Source organism: Ambystoma mexicanum, chromosome 1q (genome assembly GCF_040938575.1).
Source record: "Ambystoma mexicanum isolate Mex_15411 chromosome 1q, UKY_AmexF1_1, whole genome shotgun sequence".
Classification (NCBI taxonomy): domain Eukaryota; kingdom Metazoa; phylum Chordata; class Amphibia; order Caudata; family Ambystomatidae; genus Ambystoma; species Ambystoma mexicanum.
In genome coordinates, this window is record NC_090922.1 from 1509096173 (window position 1) to 1509115126 (window position 18954).

Genomic DNA, 18954 nt, shown 5'->3' on the forward strand with positions numbered 1-18954 from the left:
GGACTCTCGGGGTGATGGGGGAGTTCAATCCAAGGTTACATCCACTTTCTGCGATGGTGATCTAGTGGGCAATGTCATGTTGAATGTACAGTCCAATCCAAGGCTACATTCACTTTCTGGTACAGTCCTATCCAAGGTTACATTCACTTTCTGCAATGACGATCTAGTTGGCAATGTCGTGATAAATGTAGCATCCAATCCAAGGTTACATTCACTTTCTGCAATGACAATCTAGTGGGCAATGTCGTGTTAAATGTAGAGTACAATCCAAGGTTACATTCACTTTCTGGTAGAGTCCAATCCAAGGTTACATTCACTTTCTGCAATGACGATCTAGTGGGCAATGTTGTGTTAAATGTAGAGTACAATCCAAGGTTACAGTCACTTTCTGGTAGAGTCCAATCCAAGGTTACATTCACATTCTGGTACAGTCCAAACCAAGGTTACTTTCATTTTCTGGTACTGTCCAATCCAAGGTTACAGTCACGTTCTGGTAGAGTCCAATCCAATGTTACATTCACTTTCTGCAATGACGATCTAGTGGGCAATGTTGTGTTAAATGTAGAGTCCAATCCAAGGTTACATTCACTTACTCTTAGAGTCCAATCCAAGGTTACATTCACTTTCTGCAATGACGATCTAGTGGGCAATGTCGTGTTAAATGTAGAGTCCAATCCAAGGTTACATTCACTTACTCTTAGAGTACAATCCTAGGTTACATTCACTTTGTGGTAGAGCCCAATCCAAGGTTACATTCACGTTCTGGTAGAGTCCAATCCAATGTTACATTCACTTTTTGGTACAGTCCAATCCAAGCTTACATTCATTTTCTGGTAGAGTCCAATCCAAGGTTAGATTCACTTTCTGCAATGACGATCTAGTGGGAAATGTTGTGTTAAATGTAGAGTCCAATCCAAGGTTACATTCACTTACTCTTAGAGTCCAATCCAAGGTTACATTCACTTTCTGCAATGACGATCTAGTGGGCAATGTCGTGATAAATGTAGAGTCCATTCCAAGCGTACATTCACTTTCTGGTAGAGTCCAAACCAAGGTTACATTCATTTTCTGGTAGAGTCCAATCCAAGGTTACATTCACGTTCTGGTAGAGTCCAATCCATGGTTACATTCACTTTTTGGTACAGTCCAATCCAAGGTTACATTCACTTTCTGCAATGACGATCTAGTGGGCAATGTCGTGTTAAATGTAGAGTCCATTCCAAGGTTACATTCACTTTCTGGTACAGTCTTATCCAAGTTTACATTCACTTTCTGCAATGACAATTCAGTGGGCAATGTCGTGATAAATGTAGCGTCCAATCCAAGGTTACATTCACTTTCTGCAACGATGATCTAGTGGGCAATGTCGTGATAAATGTAGAGTACAATCCAAGGTTACATTCACTTTCTGGTAGAGTCCAATCCAAGGTTACATTCACTTTGTGGTAGAGTCCAATCCAAGGTTACATTCACATTCTGGTACAGTCCAATCCAAGGTTACATTCACTTTCTGGTACAGTCCAATCCAAGGTTAAATTAATTTCCTGGTAGAGTCCAATCCAAGGTTACATTCACTTGCTGGTACAGTCCTATGCAAGGTTACATTCACTTTCTGCAATGACGATCTAATGGGCAATGTCGTGATAAATGTAGAGTCCATTCCAAGCATACATTCACTTTCTGGTAGAGTCCAATCCAAGGTTACATTCACTTTCTGGTAGAGTCCAATTCAAGGTTACATTCACGTTCTGGTAGAGTCCAATCCATGGTTACATTCACTTTTTGGTACAGTCCAATCCAAGGTTACATTCACTTTCTGCAATGACGATCTAGTGGGTAATGTCGTGTTAAATGTAGAGTCCATTCCAAGGTTACATTCACTTTCTGGTACAGTCGTATCCAAGTTTACATTCACTTTCTGCAATGACGATCTAGTGGGCAATGTCGTGATAAATGTAGCATCAAATCCAAGGTTACATTCACTTTCTGCAACGATGATCTAGTGGGCAATGTCGTGATAAATGTAGAGTACAATCCAAGGTTACATTCACTTTCTGGTAGAGTCCAATCCAAGGTTACATTCACTTTGTGGTAGAGTCCAATCCAAGGTTACATTCACATTCTGGTACAGTCCAATCCAAGGTTACATTCACTTTCTGGTACAGTCCAATCCAAGGTTAAATTCACTTTCTGGTAGAGTCCAATCCAAGGTTACATTCACTTGCTGGTAGAGTCTAATCCAAGGTTACATTCACTTTCTGGTACAGTCCTATGCAAGGTTACATTAACTTTCTGCAATGACGATCTAGTGGGCAATGTCGTGATAAATGTAGCGTCCAATCCAAGGTTACATTCACTTTCTGCAATGACGATCTAGTGGGCAATGTCGTGATAAATGTAGGGTACAATCCAAGGTTACATTCACTTTCTGGTAGAGTCCAATCCAAGGTTACATTCACATTCTGGTACAGTCCAATCCAAGGTTACATTCACTTTCTGGTAAAGTTCAATCCAAGGTTACATTCACTTTCTGCGATGGTGATCTAGTGGGCACTATCAGGGTGACGGGGGAGTCCAATCCAAGGCTAGATTCACTTTTTGCGATAACAATCTAGTGGGGACTCTCAGGGTGACGGTGGAGTCCAATTCAAGGCTACATTCACTTTCTGGTAGAGTCCAATCCAAGGTTACATCCACTTTCCGCGATGGTGATCTAGTGGGCAATGTCATGTTGAATGTAGAGTCCAATCCAAGGCTACATTCACTTTCTGGTACAGTCCTATCCAAGGTTACATTCACTTTCTTCAATGACGATCTAGTGGGCAATGTTGTCATAAATGTAGCATCCAATCCAAGGTTACATTCACTTTCTGGTAATGTCCAATCCAAGGTTACATTCACATTCTGGCACAGTCCAATCCAAGGTTACATTCAATTTCTGGTAGAGTCCAATTCAAGGTTACAGTCACGTTCTGGTAGAGTCCAATCCAAGGTTTCATTCACTTTCTGCAATGACGACCTAGTGGGCAATGTTGTGTTAAATGTAGAGTCCAATCCAAGGTTACATTCACTTACTCTTAGAGTCCAATCCAAGGTTACATTCACTTTCTGCAAAGACGATCTAGTGGGCAATGTAGTGTTAAATGTAGAGTCCAATCCAAGGTTACATTCACTTTCTGGTAGAGTCCAATCCAAGGTTACATTCACATTCTGGTACAGTCCAATCCAAGGTTACATTCACTTTCTGGTACAGTCCAATCCAAGGTTACATTCACTTGCTGGTAGAGACTAATCCAAGGTTACATTCACTTGCTGGTACAGTCCTATGCAAGGTTACATTCACTTTCTGCAATGACGATCTAGTGGGCAATGTCGTGAGAAATGTAGGGTACAATCCAAGGTTACATTCACTTTCTGGTAGAGTCCAATCCAAGGTTAGATTCACATTCTGGTACAGTCCAAATCAAGGTTACATTCACTTTTTGCGATGGTGATCTAGTGGGCACTCTCGGGGTGACGGGGGAGTCCATTCCAAGGCTACATTCACTTTCTGCGATGACGATCTAGTGGGGACTCTCGGGGTGATGGGGGAGTTCAATCCAAGGTTACATCCACTTTCTGAGATGGTCATCTAGTGGGCAATGTCATGTTGAATGTAGAGTCCAATCCAAGGCTACATTCACTTTCTGGTACAGTCCTATCCAAGGTTACATTCACTTTCTCAAATGACGATCTAGTGGGCAAAGTCGTGATAAATGTAGCATCCAATCCAAGGTTACATTCACTTTCTGCAATGACGATCTAGTGGGCAATGTCGTGTTAAATGTAGAGTACAATCCAAGGTAACATTCACTTTCTGGTAGAGTCCAATCCAAGGTTACATTCAATTTCTGCAATGACGATCTAGTGGGCAATGTTGTGTTAAATGTAGAGTCCAAACCTAGGTTACATTCACTTACTCTTAGAGTCCAAACCAAGGTTACATTCACTTTCTGCAATGAGGATCTAGTGGGCAATGTCATGTTAAATGTAGAATACAATCCAAGGTTACAGTCACTTTCTGGTACAGTCCAATCCAAGGTTACATTCATTTTCTGGTACAGCCCAATCCAAGGTTACAGTCACGTTCTGGTAGAGTCCGATCCAAGGTTACATTCAATTTTTGGTACAGTCCAATCCAAGCTTACATTCATTTTCTGGTAGAGTCCAATTAAAGGTTACATTCACTTTCTGCAATGACGATCTAGTGGGTAATGTTGTGTTAAATGTAGAGTCCAATCCAAGGTTACAGTCACGTTCTGGTAGAGTCCGATCCAAGGTTACATTCAATTTTTGGTACAGTCCAATCCAAGGTTACATTCACTTACTCTTAGAGTCCAATCCAAGGTTACATTCACTTTCTGCAATGACGATCTAGTGGTCAATGTCGTGTTAAATGTAGAGTCCAATCCAAGGTTACATTCACTTACTCTTAGAGTACAGTCCAACGTAACATTCACTTTGTGGTAGAGTCCAATCCAAGCTTACATTCACTTTCTGCTAGAGTCCAATCCAAGGTTACATTCCCTTTTTGGAACAGTCCAATCCAAGGTTACATTCACTTTCTGCAATGACGATCTAGTGGGCAATGTCGTGATAAATGTAGAGTCCATTTCAAGCGTACATTCACTTTCTGGTAGAGTCCAATCCAAGGTTACATTCACTTTCTGGTAGGGTCCAATCCAAGGTTACATTCACTTTGTGGTAGAGTCCAATCCAAGGTTACATTCACATTCTGGTACAGTCCAATCCAAGGTTACATTCACTTTCTGGTACAGTCCAATCCAAGGTTACATTCACTTTCTGGTAGAGTCCAATCCAAGGTTACATTCACTTTCTGGTACAGTCCAATCCAAGGTTACATTTACTTTCTGCAATGACAATCTAGTGGCAATGTCGTGATAAATGTAGAGTACAATCCAAGGTTACATTCACTTTCTGGAAGAGTCCAATCCAAGGTTACATTCACGTTCTGGTACAGTCCAATCCAAGGTTACATTCACTTTCTGGTATAGTCCAATCCAAGGTTACATTCACTTTCTGGTAGAGTCCAATCCAAAGTTAAATTCAATTTCTGCGATGGTGATCTAGTGGGCATTCTCGGGGTGATGGGGGAGTCCAATCCAAGGTTACATTCACTTTCTGGGAGAGTCCAATCCAAGGCTACATTCACTTTCTGGTAGAGTCCAATCTAAGGTTACATCCACTTTCTGCGATGGTGATCTAGTGGGCAATGTCATGTTGAATGTAGAATCCAATCCAAGGCTACATTCACTTTCTGCAATGATGATCTAGTGGGCAATGTCATGTTGAATGTAGAGTCCAATCCAAGGTTACATTCACTTTCTGGTAGAGTCCAATCCAAGGCTACATTCACTTTCTGGTAGAGTCCAATCCAAGGTTACATCCACTTTCTGCGATGGTGATCTAGTGGGCAATGTCATGTTGAATGTAGAATCCAATCCAAGGCTACATTCACTTTCTGCAATGATGATCTAGTGGGCAATGTCATGTTGAATGTAGAGTCCAATCCAAGGTTACATTCACTTTCTGGTAGAGTCCAATCCAAGGCTACATTCACTTTCTGGTAGAGTCCAATCCAAGGTTACATCCACTTTCTGCGATGGTGATCTAGTGGGCAATGTCATGTTGAATGTAGAATCCAATCCAAGGCTACATTCACTTTCTGCAATGATGATCTAGTGGGCAATGTCATGTTGAATGTAGAGTCCAATCCAAGGTTACATTCACTTTCTGGTAGAGTCCAATCCAAGGTTACATTCACATTCTGGTAGAGTCCAATTCAAGGTTACAGTCACTTTCTAGTAGAGTCCAATCCAAGGTTACATTCACTTTCTGCAATGACGATCTAGTGGGCAATGTTGTGTTAAATGTAGAGTCCAATCCAAGGTTACATTCACTTACTCTTAGAGTCCAATCCAAGGTTACATTCACTTTCTGCAATGACGATCTAGTGGGAAATGTCGTGTTAAATGTAGGGTCCAATCCAAGGTTACATTCACATTCTGGTACAGTCCAATCCAAGGTTACATTCATTTTCTGGTAGAGTCCAATCCAAGGTTACAGTCACGTTCTGGTAGAGTCCAATCCAAGGTTACATTCACTTTTTGGTACAGTCCAATCCAAGCTTACATTCACATTCTGGTACAGTCCAATCCAAGGTTACGTTCACTTTCTGGTACAGTCCAATCCAAGGTTAAATTCACTTTCTGGTAGAGTCCAATCCAAGGTTACATTCACTTTCTGTAATGACGATCTAGTGGGCAATGTTGTGTTAAATGTAGAGTCCAATCCAAGGTTACATTCACTTACTCTTAGAGTCCAATCCAAGGTTACATTCACTTTCTGCAATTACGATCTAGTGGGCAATGTCGTGTTAAATGTAGAGTACAATCCAAATTTACATTCACTTTCTGGTAGAGTCCAATCCAAGGTTACATTCATTTTCTGGTAGAGTCCAATCCAAGGTTACAGTCACATTCTGGTAGAGTCCAATCCAAGGTTACATTCACTTTCTGGTACAGTCCAATCCAAGCTTACATTCACTTTCTGGTAGAGTCCAATCCAAGGTTACTTTCACTTTCTGGTACAGTCCAATCCAAGGTTACATTCACTTTGTGGTAGAGTCCGATCCAAGGTTACATTCACATTCTGGTACAGTCCAATCCAAGGTTACATTCACTTTCTGGTAGAGTCCAATCCAAGGTTACATTCACTTTCCGGTAGAGTCCAATCCAAGGTTACATTCACTTTTTGTTACAGTCCAATCCAAGGTTACATTCACTTTGTGGTAGAGTCCAATCCAAGGTTACATTCACATTCTGGTACAGTCCAATCCAAGGTTACATTCACTTTCTGGTACAGTCCAATCCAAGGTTAAATTCACTTTCTGGTAGAGTCCAATCCAAGGTTACATTCACTTGCTGGTAGAGTCTAATCCAAGTTTACATTCACTTTCTGGTACAGTCCTATGCAAGATTACATTCACTTTCTGCAATGACGATCTAGTGGGCAATGTCGTGATAAATGTAGCGTCCAATCCAAGGTTACATTTACTTTCTGCAATGACGATCTGGTGGGCAATGTCGTGATAAATGTAGGGTACAATCCAAGGTTACATTCACTTTCTGGTAGAGTCCAATCCAAGGTTACATTCACATTCTGGTACAGTCCAATCCAAGGTTACATTCACTTTCGGCGATGGTGATCTAGTGGGCAGTCTCGGGGTGACGGGGGAGTCCAATCCAAGGCTAGATTCACTTTCTGCAATAACGATCTAGTGGGGACTCTCAGGGTGATGGGGGAATCCAATTCAAGGCTACATTCACTTTCTGGTTGAATCCAATCCAAGGTTACATCCACTTTCTGCGATGGTGATCTAGTGGGCAATGTCAAGTTGAATGTAGAGTCCAATCCAAGGCTACATTCACTTTATGGTACAGTCCTATCCAAGGTTACATTCACTTTCTTCAATGATGATCTAGTGGGCAATGTCGTCATAAATGTAGCATCCAATCCAAGGTTACATTCACTTTCTGCAATGACGATCTAGTGAGCAATGTCGTGTTAAATGTAGAGTACAATCCAAGGTTACATTCACTTTCTGGTAGAGTCCAATCCAAGGTTACATTCACATTCTGGCACAGTCCAATCCAAGGTTACATTCAATTTCTGGTAGAGTCCAATTCAAGGTTACAGTCACGTTCTGGTAGAGTCCAATCCAAGGTTACATTCACTTTCTGCAATGACGATCTAGTGGGCAATGTTGTGTTGAATGTAGAGTCCAATCCAAGGTTACATCCACTTACTCTTAGAGTCCAATCCAAGGTTACATTCACTTTCTGCAATGACGATCTAGTGGGCAATGTTGTGTTAAATGTAGAGTCTAATCCAAGGTTACATTCACTTTCTGGTAGAGTCCAATTCAAGGTTACATTCACATTCTGGTACAGTCCAATCCAAGGTTACATTGACTTTCTGGTGGAGTCCAATTCAAGGTTACAGTCACTTACTCTTAGAGTACAATCCTAGGTTACATTCACTTTGTGGTAGAGCCCAATCCAAGGTTACATTCACGTTCTGGTAGAGTCCAATCCAATGTTACATTCACTTTTTGGTACAGTCCAATCCAAGCTTACATTCATTTTCTGGTAGAGTCCAATCCAAGGTTAGATTCACTTTCTGCAATGACGATCTAGTGGGAAATGTTGTGTTAAATGTAGAGTCCAATCCAAGGTTACATTCACTTACTCTTAGAGTCCAATCCAAGGTTACATTCACTTTCTGCAATGACGATCTAGTGGGCAATGTCGTGATAAATGTAGAGTCCATTCCAAGCGTACATTCACTTTCTGGTAGAGTCCAAACCAAGGTTACATTCATTTTCTGGTAGAGTCCAATCCAAGGTTACATTCACGTTCTGGTAGAGTCCAATCCATGGTTACATTCACTTTTTGGTACAGTCCAATCCAAGGTTACATTCACTTTCTGCAATGACGATCTAGTGGGCAATGTCGTGTTAAATGTAGAGTCCATTCCAAGGTTACATTCACTTTCTGGTACAGTCTTATCCAAGTTTACATTCACTTTCTGCAATGACAATTCAGTGGGCAATGTCGTGATAAATGTAGCGTCCAATCCAAGGTTACATTCACTTTCTGCAACGATGATCTAGTGGGCAATGTCGTGATAAATGTAGAGTACAATCCAAGGTTACATTCACTTTCTGGTAGAGTCCAATCCAAGGTTACATTCACTTTGTGGTAGAGTCCAATCCAAGGTTACATTCACATTCTGGTACAGTCCAATCCAAGGTTACATTCACTTGCTGGTACAGTCCTATGCAAGGTTACATTCACTTTCTGCAATGACGATCTAATGGGCAATGTCGTGATAAATGTAGAGTCCATTCCAAGCATACATTCACTTTCTGGTAGAGTCCAATCCAAGGTTACATTCACTTTCTGGTAGAGTCCAATTCAAGGTTACATTCACGTTCTGGTAGAGTCCAATCCATGGTTACATTCACTTTTTGGTACAGTCCAATCCAAGGTTACATTCACTTTCTGCAATGACGATCTAGTGGGTAATGTCGTGTTAAATGTAGAGTCCATTCCAAGGTTACATTCACTTTCTGGTACAGTCGTATCCAAGTTTACATTCACTTTCTGCAATGACGATCTAGTGGGCAATGTCGTGATAAATGTAGCATCAAATCCAAGGTTACATTCACTTTCTGCAACGATGATCTAGTGGGCAATGTCGTGATAAATGTAGAGTACAATCCAAGGTTACATTCACTTTCTGGTAGAGTCCAATCCAAGGTTACATTCACTTTGTGGTAGAGTCCAATCCAAGGTTACATTCACATTCTGGTACAGTCCAATCCAAGGTTACATTCACTTTCTGGTACAGTCCAATCCAAGGTTAAATTCACTTTCTGGTAGAGTCCAATCCAAGGTTACATTCACTTGCTGGTAGAGTCTAATCCAAGGTTACATTCACTTTCTGGTACAGTCCTATGCAAGGTTACATTAACTTTCTGCAATGACGATCTAGTGGGCAATGTCGTGATAAATGTAGCGTCCAATCCAAGGTTACATTCACTTTCTGCAATGACGATCTAGTGGGCAATGTCGTGATAAATGTAGGGTACAATCCAAGGTTACATTCACTTTCTGGTAGAGTCCAATCCAAGGTTACATTCACATTCTGGTACAGTCCAATCCAAGGTTACATTCACTTTCTGGTAAAGTTCAATCCAAGGTTACATTCACTTTCTGCGATGGTGATCTAGTGGGCACTATCAGGGTGACGGGGGAGTCCAATCCAAGGCTAGATTCACTTTTTGCGATAACAATCTAGTGGGGACTCTCAGGGTGACGGTGGAGTCCAATTCAAGGCTACATTCACTTTCTGGTAGAGTCCAATCCAAGGTTACATCCACTTTCCGCGATGGTGATCTAGTGGGCAATGTCATGTTGAATGTAGAGTCCAATCCAAGGCTACATTCACTTTCTGGTACAGTCCTATCCAAGGTTACATTCACTTTCTTCAATGACGATCTAGTGGGCAATGTTGTCATAAATGTAGCATCCAATCCAAGGTTACATTCACTTTCTGGTAATGTCCAATCCAAGGTTACATTCACATTCTGGCACAGTCCAATCCAAGGTTACATTCAATTTCTGGTAGAGTCCAATTCAAGGTTACAGTCACGTTCTGGTAGAGTCCAATCCAAGGTTTCATTCACTTTCTGCAATGACGACCTAGTGGGCAATGTTGTGTTAAATGTAGAGTCCAATCCAAGGTTACATTCACTTACTCTTAGAGTCCAATCCAAGGTTACATTCACTTTCTGCAAAGACGATCTAGTGGGCAATGTAGTGTTAAATGTAGAGTCCAATCCAAGGTTACATTCACTTTCTGGTAGAGTCCAATCCAAGGTTACATTCACATTCTGGTACAGTCCAATCCAAGGTTACATTCACTTTCTGGTACAGTCCAATCCAAGGTTACATTCACTTGCTGGTAGAGACTAATCCAAGGTTACATTCACTTGCTGGTACAGTCCTATGCAAGGTTACATTCACTTTCTGCAATGACGATCTAGTGGGCAATGTCGTGAGAAATGTAGGGTACAATCCAAGGTTACATTCACTTTCTGGTAGAGTCCAATCCAAGGTTAGATTCACATTCTGGTACAGTCCAAATCAAGGTTACATTCACTTTTTGCGATGGTGATCTAGTGGGCACTCTCGGGGTGACGGGGGAGTCCATTCCAAGGCTACATTCACTTTCTGCGATGACGATCTAGTGGGGACTCTCGGGGTGATGGGGGAGTTCAATCCAAGGTTACATCCACTTTCTGAGATGGTCATCTAGTGGGCAATGTCATGTTGAATGTAGAGTCCAATCCAAGGCTACATTCACTTTCTGGTACAGTCCTATCCAAGGTTACATTAACTTTCTCAAATGACGATCTAGTGGGCAAAGTCGTGATAAATGTAGCATCCAATCCAAGGTTACATTCACTTTCTGCAATGACGATCTAGTGGGCAATGTCGTGTTAAATGTAGAGTACAATCCAAGGTAACATTCACTTTCTGGTAGAGTCCAATCCAAGGTTACATTCACTTTCTGCAATGACGATCTAGTGGGCAATGTTGTGTTAAATGTAGAGTCCAAACCTAGGTTACATTCACTTACTCTTAGAGTCCAAACCAAGGTTACATTCACTTTCTGCAATGAGGATCTAGTGGGCAATGTCATGTTAAATGTAGAATACAATCCAAGGTTACAGTCACTTTCTGGTACAGTCCAATCCAAGGTTACATTCATTTTCTGGTACAGCCCAATCCAAGGTTACAGTCACGTTCTGGTAGAGTCCGATCCAAGGTTACATTCAATTTTTGGTACAGTCCAATCCAAGCTTACATTCATTTTCTGGTAGAGTCCAATTAAAGGTTACATTCACTTTCTGCAATGACGATCTAGTGGGTAATGTTGTGTTAAATGTAGAGTCCAATCCAAGGTTACAGTCACGTTCTGGTAGAGTCCGATCCAAGGTTACATTCAATTTTTGGTACAGTCCAATCCAAGGTTACATTCACTTACTCTTAGAGTCCAATCCAAGGTTACATTCACTTTCTGCAATGACGATCTAGTGGGCAATGTCGTGTTAAATGTAGAGTCCAATCCAAGGTTACATTCACTTACTCTTAGAGTACAGTCCAACGTAACATTCACTTTGTGGTAGAGTCCAATCCAAGCTTACATTCACTTTCTGCTAGAGTCCAATCCAAGGTTACATTCCCTTTTTGGAACAGTCCAATCCAAGGTTACATTCACTTTCTGCAATGACGATCTAGTGGGCAATGTCGTGATAAATGTAGAGTCCATTTCAAGCGTACATTCACTTTCTGGTAGAGTCCAATCCAAGGTTACATTCACTTTCTGGTAGGGTCCAATCCAAGGTTACATTCACTTTGTGGTAGAGTCCAATCCAAGGTTACATTCACATTCTGGTACAGTCCAATCCAAGGTTACATTCACTTTCTGGTACAGTCCAATCCAAGGTTACATTCACTTTCTGGTAGAGTCCAATCCAAGGTTACATTCACTTTCTGGTACAGTCCAATCCAAGGTTACATTTACTTTCTGCAATGACAATCTAGTGGCAATGTCGTGATAAATGTAGAGTACAATCCAAGGTTACATTCACTTTCTGGAAGAGTCCAATCCAAGGTTACATTCACGTTCTGGTACAGTCCAATCCAAGGTTACATTCACTTTCTGGTATAGTCCAATCCAAGGTTACATTCACTTTCTGGTAGAGTCCAATCCAAAGTTAAATTCAATTTCTGCGATGGTGATCTAGTGGGCATTCTCGGGGTGATGGGGGAGTCCAATCCAAGGTTACATTCACTTTCTGGGAGAGTCCAATCCAAGGCTACATTCACTTTCTGGTAGAGTCCAATCTAAGGTTACATCCACTTTCTGCGATGGTGATCTAGTGGGCAATGTCATGTTGAATGTAGAATCCAATCCAAGGCTACATTCACTTTCTGCAATGATGATCTAGTGGGCAATGTCATGTTGAATGTAGAGTCCAATCCAAGGTTACATTCACTTTCTGGTAGAGTCCAATCCAAGGCTACATTCACTTTCTGGTAGAGTCCAATCCAAGGTTACATCCACTTTCTGCGATGGTGATCTAGTGGGCAATGTCATGTTGAATGTAGAATCCAATCCAAGGCTACATTCACTTTCTGCAATGATGATCTAGTGGGCAATGTCATGTTGAATGTAGAGTCCAATCCAAGGTTACATTCACTTTCTGGTAGAGTCCAATCCAAGGCTACATTCACTTTCTGGTAGAGTCCAATCCAAGGTTACATCCACTTTCTGCGATGGTGATCTAGTGGGCAATGTCATGTTGAATGTAGAATCCAATCCAAGGTTACATTCACTTTCTGGTAGAGTCCAATCCAAGGTTACATTCACATTCTGGTAGAGTCCAATTCAAGGTTACAGTCACTTTCTAGTAGAGTCCAATCCAAGGTTACATTCACTTTCTGCAATGACGATCTAGTGGGCAATGTTGTGTTAAATGTAGAGTCCAATCCAAGGTTACATTCACTTACTCTTAGAGTCCAATCCAAGGTTACATTCACTTTCTGCAATGACGATCTAGTGGGAAATGTCGTGTTAAATGTAGGGTCCAATCCAAGGTTACATTCACATTCTGGTACAGTCCAATCCAAGGTTACATTCATTTTCTGGTAGAGTCCAATCCAAGGTTACAGTCACGTTCTGGTAGAGTCCAATCCAAGGTTACATTCACTTTTTGGTACAGTCCAATCCAAGCTTACATTCACATTCTGGTACAGTCCAATCCAAGGTTACGTTCACTTTCTGGTACAGTCCAATCCAAGGTTAAATTCACTTTCTGGTAGAGTCCAATCCAAGGTTACATTCACTTTCTGTAATGACGATCTAGTGGGCAATGTTGTGTTAAATGTAGAGTCCAATCCAAGGTTACATTCACTTACTCTTAGAGTCCAATCCAAGGTTACATTCACTTTCTGCAATTACGATCTAGTGGGCAATGTCGTGTTAAATGTAGAGTACAATCCAAATTTACATTCACTTTCTGGTAGAGTCCAATCCAAGGTTACATTCATTTTCTGGTAGAGTCCAATCCAAGGTTACAGTCACATTCTGGTAGAGTCCAATCCAAGGTTACATTCACTTTCTGGTACAGTCCAATCCAAGCTTACATTCACTTTCTGGTAGAGTCCAATCCAAGGTTACTTTCACTTTCTGGTACAGTCCAATCCAAGGTTACATTCACTTTGTGGTAGAGTCCGATCCAAGGTTACATTCACATTCTGGTACAGTCCAATCCAAGGTTACATTCACTTTCTGGTAGAGTCCAATCCAAGGTTACATTCACTTTCCGGTAGAGTCCAATCCAAGGTTACATTCACTTTTTGTTACAGTCCAATCCAAGGTTACATTCACTTTGTGGTAGAGTCCAATCCAAGGTTACATTCACATTCTGGTACAGTCCAATCCAAGGTTACATTCACTTTCTGGTACAGTCCAATCCAAGGTTAAATTCACTTTCTGGTAGAGTCCAATCCAAGGTTACATTCACTTGCTGGTAGAGTCTAATCCAAGTTTACATTCACTTTCTGGTACAGTCCTATGCAAGATTACATTCACTTTCTGCAATGACGATCTAGTGGGCAATGTCGTGATAAATGTAGCGTCCAATCCAAGGTTACATTTACTTTCTGCAATGACGATCTGGTGGGCAATGTCGTGATAAATGTAGGGTACAATCCAAGGTTACATTCACTTTCTGGTAGAGTCCAATCCAAGGTTACATTCACATTCTGGTACAGTCCAATCCAAGGTTACATTCACTTTCGGCGATGGTGATCTAGTGGGCACTCTCGGGGTGACGGGGGAGTCCAATCCAAGGCTAGATTCACTTTCTGCAATAACGATCTAGTGGGGACTCTCAGGGTGATGGGGGAATCCAATTCAAGGCTACATTCACTTTCTGGTTGAATCCAATCCAAGGTTACATCCACTTTCTGCGATGGTGATCTAGTGGGCAATGTCAAGTTGAATGTAGAGTCCAATCCAAGGCTACATTCACTTTATGGTACAGTCCTATTGTTAGGGAGAATTCTCTGTTTAGGCTGAATTTCCCTACCTAGTGAGTCCCCCAGCAGCTTTGCTGGATTTCTGGGGTTTAATTTTTTTCTCCTGCCAAGAGTGAGACTCTTTTACCCTCACTCTTGGACATGTTGAAGTGTGTTTTCTTGGTTAAACCTTGTGTTGAATGGGCTATGGGGTCTTTTACTCCATAGGGCCTCATGTATTTTTGTGATGTGGGTCACACAGCACCCTCTGTGCCGTGACCCAGGGGTGTCCTAGGGACTCCCCAACATAGACTCCATACCCTGGGACTGACTACTGTCTCCCAGGGCATGTAAAGTCACCAAAGACTTTGCTAGTCTTGAATCCTGAACAGAACCAGTACAAACCATCATATTGTGGACGTACTGGCTGGGGCAATTCGATTGCCCCAGGGTCTGTTAGTCGAGGGGGCACGTCTCCGTCCCCCCTGATCAAGTTTTGGCTGGTGGCAGTGGAAACTACTTTTTATATTCGACCGCGAATATTTCCCTATGGGATTTCCCATTGTTTTAGGCTAACACATTTAATTATTTATTTACGGTAGCCTTAAACATACCGCCGGTTTATATATTTATTTTTATAACTCCGGTTGGGACTTTTTGCCAAAACTTGATTCTAAAATGGCGTTGGTGTTCGCCTCTGTAACTCTGACCCAAAGTGGAGCCCTTTGTTCCACTTTTGGCGGGCTTCTCCACAGAAGCCCTCCAAAGTGGTGCCACTCTGTCTGGGGTACTTAGGAGGGGTGGAGGGGGATTTAGGCACCCTGGACTGAGTTACCTTGGTAACTCAAGTCGCACTCCGTCCTGATTGGCCCAAGTGGTGAGCCGCCCGGCTCACCACTTAGCATGGTTGAGTGACAGCTAGGCTGGGTGAATGGGGGTTTGCTGCATAAAAGCAGGGCTTTGGGGACTGGGACTTCAGAAGTCGCCACAGGACCAAGAATCCGACGAGGGAAGAGCTGAGCCGACCTGCTTCGACGACACCACCCGGTGGAGCCCTGCTGAACCGTCTCACCACTTTTTCCCGACGACCGAGGAGAACTCTTAACGGAGTGGCTCCTTCCCTTGACTGGTGGGGACAACCAGTTTTCGCCTTCTTTCCGTTCTTTGAGGTATCTCGTGGCCGCCTTGCCTGTGCCAAGCACCCCGGCAACCGGAATACCACACTTTACCCCCATACCGCGAAAGTCGGCACCAACCCTTTAACCGGAGGACTCCGCGGCTGGTTTCTTCCCGGGCAGTGCAACGACCCTCTTCTTCTGCTCTTCAGCGAGAACTTCTTCTCCCCTGACCGACGTCGAGCCCTGCTGCCACTGCCTGGAACAACTGCCACCGCTGGAGGATCCTTTCCGCTTAAGGTACTGTGTTCTGCCTGGCTTCCCTTGCTACCGACTGTACGGGGTAGATTTAGTCCCCGGCTTTCGAACCTGGGAGTGCCTGGGACACTTTGGCTAAACTTTCTGAGCCACTCTAACCTCTTTTTGACTCTTTGCAAGACTTTGAATCTCTAACTAACAGTGTGATCTTGGGCACATTTTCGCTCCGGCTACTCTAAGAGTGGGCCCTGCCTAGTGACTTTTGCTCACCTGTGACTTTATTCTTCTTTAAGCCTATTGCAAGTGCTCTGGACCTTAGAGTGGTGTGTCTAACCCATTTCTGCTTTTTCTCTCCCTTTCTTGGAAACTACTAGAGTGTCATCTAACGTTAAACACTCACCTCTGTTTTAATTAAGTGGTGTTTACTTAGAGTTGTCTAGATAGGAGAAAGGATTGAATCTACTTTCATTATAACTGTGTTGAAGTGCTTTTACTATATTTTTGCTAGAGTGTTTTTAACTTATGTGTATTTTAAATAAATAACTATATACTTTTGAAACCAAGCTCTGGTCAGTGTTTGCTTGTGCTATTGTGTTTTGGTACATATTGTGTATACTTTACATACTGCCTAACTCTTCTTGAGAGAAGTCTGACTGCTCAGCCACAGCTACCAGGTAAATCTGGGTGGTACAGACTGCTACCAAAGGGGTTTACTGCTCTACCTGTAGTCTTAAATCTTTTGCAGTGTTCCCCAAGGGAACTGCACAGGTTTCTGCCTAACACTGGTGTACAGCGGTGGGATTTGTATTGAGTATACATTTTATTGTGCTTTAGATACCTTAGTGCAACTAACCACAAAGCTTAGCACTGAAAAAGTAAAACCTCTAACATGTCAGTTATAGAAAGCTATAGTCAAGAGTCCCTTGCAGCCAAAACTGCTGATTGTTTAAGAGTGCTCTGTAAACATAAGGATCTCCTGACTAAGGGCAAGAAAATGGAGCTGATTGAAAGATTGTTAGCTAACCAAAGTCTGGGTGATGGTTCAGAGGAACCTACCACTCCAGCAACTGTAGATGACAGTGTTGAAGTTAACATGGAGCAAAATGTTGATGTTTCTGAGGAAGAGTCAGAAGAGGAGGGTGAGGCTGTTGTAACTGTCCCCCCTAGGCCTCTGCCTGCTCTACCTGCTGTACCTACTGGACCTTTACCAGGTCCCACATTTAGTCCTCAGTACTTTGAACTAGAGAAAATGAAACTAGAATTGGAGTATAAGAAACTTAATGCTCAAACTGACAAGGAACTAAGGCTAAGGGAAATGGAGCTCAAGTATGACTTAGAAATGAAGAAATTATCTGTTGAGAATGTTTCTCTCTCTGGCTCCTCTAGAAGTTCCAGTCCTAAAAGACCCCGGATGCCTAAAGAATTGATTGGTATGTATGAGCCTAAGTTGGATGTGTTGGATTGGTTGTCTCTGTTTGAATATAATCATGGGCTCCAGAACATCACAGGAAATGACTTACTCACCTGGTTGTTCTCTAGGCTTCCCCCTGTTGCAACTGATGTGGTAATGGAGATGGGGGAGGAGGATAGGAAGGACTATGAATGTGTGAAACTAGCTTTGATAGCTAGGTTTGGGAAGACCCCTTCCCAGTATCTTAAGAGGTTTAGGAGCCTCAAAAAGCATGATGGTACCCCTTGGGCTACCTGGGTGAGTGAATGTTTGAAAAACTTAGAGGGATGGATTAAGGGTTACAAGGTGAACACTTATGAGGGGATGAGAAATCTCTTTATGTTGGAGTCAATTTATGATGCCTGCTCTCCTGAGCTCAGACAGCACTTGGCTGATTCACAGGAATTGGATCCTAGGAAGCTAGCTAAGGCTGCTGACTTGTGGGTTGCCAACAGGGCCACTCACAAGGATTCTGGGGTCACTCAGAAGAAGGATGGGGAGAAACAGCCTAAAAAAGACTCCAAAGAGAATTCTAATAATTCCTATCCCAAAGAGGGCCCCAAACCACAAAATAACCAGGGTAAGCCACATGGGAAACCTAGTCAGGCTACTGTACCTTCTGGCCACAAGCCAGAAGGAGGTCAGAACAAGCCACCCTTCCAGAGAGCATTTGGACAATGCTATGTCTGTCAGGGTACTGACCATATCAAAGGAGATCCCAAGTGCAAGGGTAAACCTGCAGGGATCAGCACAGTCTCCTTAGCCTTCACTCCTGAGGATGAAGTACAGATGGCTAGTGCCCACTTTGAACTCTTTGCTGAAGAACCCTTGGGTCTTCAAGCAACTGTAAACTTAGAGCCTATGGGTCTGGTTAGTCCCCAGAATAGGGTTGTGTATAACTCCCTACCTGTTAACTCTAAGGTGTATTATGTGGACAGTGTTCTTGTCAATGGCCAGGATACTCCTGCCAGGAGAGACACTGGGGCCAGCAGAACAGTAGTGGATGAAAGCTTCTTTCAACCTGAGGATGTGGCCAAAGCACCCAAAGGTCCCACTAAGATGTCTGGAGGCCCTGTCCAAATGGTTCCTATTCTACCAGCCCTCATTCAATGTAACAACATGACAGTAAGGATCCCTGTCAGTGTTCAGACTGAGGTACCTGGGAAGGTCCTGTTAGGGAATGACCTAAGAACTCTAGGAGTAGTGTCACATACCCCCAGGCCTCCCAGTATGGAGAAGCAGAACTTAACCAAATTGGCTAGACAGGCTACCTTGAAGGACCCTTCTAAGCCTGTGGGACCCTCTACTGAGAACCCCACTACAAGCCCTGGTGTTAGTAAGTTGACCTCTAACCCAGGCACATTTCAGGATAGTATGCTAGGAACATGGGCGCCCCAACCAAGCTCCATCATTG